The sequence below is a fragment of the Orycteropus afer genome, unplaced genomic scaffold (genome assembly GCF_000298275.1).
Source record: "Orycteropus afer afer isolate SDZICR_OR568_19922 unplaced genomic scaffold, OryAfe1.0 scaffold00078, whole genome shotgun sequence".
Classification (NCBI taxonomy): domain Eukaryota; kingdom Metazoa; phylum Chordata; class Mammalia; order Tubulidentata; family Orycteropodidae; genus Orycteropus; species Orycteropus afer.
Window position 1 is genome coordinate 10,516,721 of NW_006921665.1, and position 3,395 is coordinate 10,520,115.

At 40.5% G+C, this 3,395-nt stretch overlaps 1 pseudogene; it reads right to left on the bottom strand.

Annotated features, from left to right (window-relative positions):
- Positions 1-2,513: 2,513 nt before the first annotated feature.
- On the bottom strand, positions 2,514-3,001 carry LOC103197432 (annotated as a pseudogene).
- Between the last annotated feature and the right edge of the window lie 394 nt (positions 3,002-3,395).

The window sequence follows — 3,395 nt, forward strand, 5'->3', positions numbered from 1 at the left end:
GACGAAAGAGGGGGAGGCCTTCACCGAGATGGATTGGTACGGTGGCTGCAATGATGAGCTCAAGTATAGCAGGGATTGTGGGGCTGGCGCGGGATAGGGCAGTGTTTTGTTCTGCTGTGCATGGGGTCGCTATGAGTCAGAAACGACTCGACGGCACTTAACAACAACAACAACAACATGCTGTGATTGAAATTACCAAAGTTTTGGGTCAGGGTATCTTAGTTTCCAAAGTGACATCTTTGTTTTTGAACTCTTTAAAGAAGTATTTATTTTATTTTGCAACAGATTTGCCCAATGTAATACATTGTTTGATTTCTTGACCATTGCTTCCATGGGAATTGATTGTGGATTCAAGTAAAGTCTTTTCACCAATTGTGATGCTGCGTTTCACTTCACATAGTACAGATATCCGATTATTTGCTCAGCAAACACACTGAATAAGCATGATGAAATGATACAACCCTGATGTGCATTTTTCCTGATTTTAAACCATGTTGTGTCCCCTTGTTCTGTGTGAACGAACTACTGTCTTTTGTTCTATGTGCAGGTTCTGAGTAAGCACAATTACTCACTGCTGTCAAGTTGGATCTGACTCATAGCGAACCCTCCTTGGGTTTCCAAGGTGATGCCACTACAGAAGTAGACTGCTCAATCTTCCTTCAGAGGAGTGGCTGGTGGGTTTGAACCACCAGCCTTCTGGTTAGCAGTCAAATGTCTCAGACAAAATTAAGTGTTCTGGAATTCTCATTCTTAGAAATGTTATCCATAATTTGTTATGATCCATTCAGCTGAATGCCTTTTCATAGTCAATAAAAAACAGACAAACATCTTTCTGGTGTTCTCCACTTTCAACCAAGATCCATCTGACATCAGCAGTGTTATCCTTCATTACACATTCTCTTCTGTATCTGGCTTGAATTTCTGAAAACAATTTTTAAATTATCTTAAATAAAATTTTAATTGAATATGATATTAATGATATTATTCCATGACATTCTGTTGGATCACTTTTCTTTGGAATGAACACAAATAAGAATCTCTTGTTGATTGGTCAGATACCTGTCTTCCAAAAATCTTGGCATAAACTAGTGAGCACTTCCAATGTTGCACCCATTTGTTGGAACATCTCAATTTGTGTTCTGTCCATTCCAGGAGTCTTGCAGTCCAAGCTGCACTTCTTCTTTCAATACCATTGGTTCTTGATCAAATAGCTCCTGGAATGTTTTGTACAATGACACTGTGGATTCTTTTTCTACCTTCTTGCTTCATTCAATTTTTCCTCCTTAATATCCTTTAAATTGAAATTCAAGGCTTGATTGTTTTTTCAGTTATTTCATCTTGAGAAATGCCAAGTGTGTACTTCCTTTTTGGTTTTCTGAACATCAGATCTTTTGCACATTTCATCATTATAATACTTTATGATACATTATAATACTTAATAATACATGATAATAATTTACTTTGTCTTCTCCAAACAAAGTTAAAATCTCTTCATCACTTTTACTCCATCATTTTCCTCATTCACTTTAGCTACCATATGCCCAAGAGCTAGTTTTAGAGTCTATTCTGGCATCCATTTTGGTCTTTTCCTTCTTTACTGTCTTTTTTTTTTTTTTTTTTTAAATTCTTAGAATAATTCTTTTAAAAAAAATGTGCTTTGAGTGCAAATTTACAGAGCAGAATTTGTTTTACATTCAACAGTTCATGTACATTTGGTTTCACTCCCCAATTACCATCCCCACCCCTAACCCAGTCTCTTTCTTCTCCCTTCCTAATGATGCCCCCCCACCCCTATGCCCTTCTAAGTTATGCACTCCTGTCTGTCTAGCATTTCCTCCATGTGAATGTTGCCCCTCTGGTGCCCCATGACTGATTGCTCCAAGGGGTGTCTCTCTGTAGAGTAGGTGGGTGCATTGCCCTGGGCTGGGTGTTCCACATATAAGTCTTACTATTGTTGGGCTGAGAGTCAGCCCTTGGGAGTGAGTTTTATGCCAGGCCTGAAGTATATCCCAGAGCCATAGTCTTGCAGTTCCCACCGGACTCCATCTGACCAGTAATTCTGGTCATTACTGTGTTTTTGAATTTTGTTCCACAATTTTCCTCCCACTCTATCCAGAATCCCCAGTTTTGATCCCTTCCTGAGTGGTTGGCATTGGCAGCCGGGTACCATCTAGTTCTTCTGGTCTTGAGATCCATCATATCCTAGGGCTGATTGTTTCCAAATGCTCTTGGTTTTCTTCACCCCTTTTCACTTCAGACAAGAGGAGACCATTAGCTGAAGCATAGATGACCACTTGAAAGCTTTTAAGACCCTAGTCACTACTTGCCAAAGTAGATTGTGGAACAAGATTTTTATGTATTACATTGTGTTATTGGAGCCTGGTGTCCCCCAATATTTTTTTTGCAGCTCCTGCCTCAGGTTTATTTATACAAATAGCACAGGAGGACACCAGCCCCATGCAGATAGCAACCCAGGGAGTCATGGGAGTCTTTTTGCCCTCAGATGGAGAACTCTACTCCAGAACCTTTGTGGGGGCCTGTGAACCTTTGGGGACCTGGGCACTTCTGGGAGCTTGACCTGGAGCAGAACTTAAGTTGAGGCCTTGGCTGGAGCTTCAGCCTTCCTTTGAGCCTTTCCTTTGGAGTTTGGTTGGCAGAAACTGAGACTCTTGGCAGTGTAGGCCCAAGCATGTTTCCCAAACTTGGGATGGGCAATGTAGGCAAGTCAACTAAGCTTGTGGTTGACACCCCTTGGATTTGATCTCCTTGGGCTTTATGAGAGCCTTGATAGCCTGGGCATATGCATCCACGGCCTTGGCATTTTGGCCTGTATCTTCTTCAGGCCCTTCTTGTTGTGTTTCTTGGCAAAGCACATGTTCTTCAGGAACTTGGGATCCACCCCCTTAAGAGATTCATATTGCTATGATCAAGGTTTCTTGATGCCATTTCTGTGCCATTTTTGGGACTGGTTGTGCGTGGTGTAGTTCTTGGAGTTAGCCATGTCTGCACCATTGCTCACAGCTCACAAAGTCATAACCTTTTTAATGACCTTTTGCTCTCTTCATGTCTGATATCCTTGATGTCATCCCACCACTCATCTGATCTTCAGTCATTTGTGTTCATTGAGGAAGTTATTCAATACCTACTACTAAAATTACCCATAGCAAAAACAAAACAAAACGGAAAAACCCTCTACCATTGGTTCAATTCCAACTCAGTCAGATAGCTTCAAAGTCAGCCAATCAAAACTTTAATGAAGAGACTATATTGAGGAGTTTGAATAATCTGTAAATCATAGAAAAAAGTTGACAAGCTCCAAAATTGGTCAAATAGGGCATTGCAATAATATTATCCTTGTGAGTGTTAAAGCAAATACGTAGATTGTTAGCAAGTAT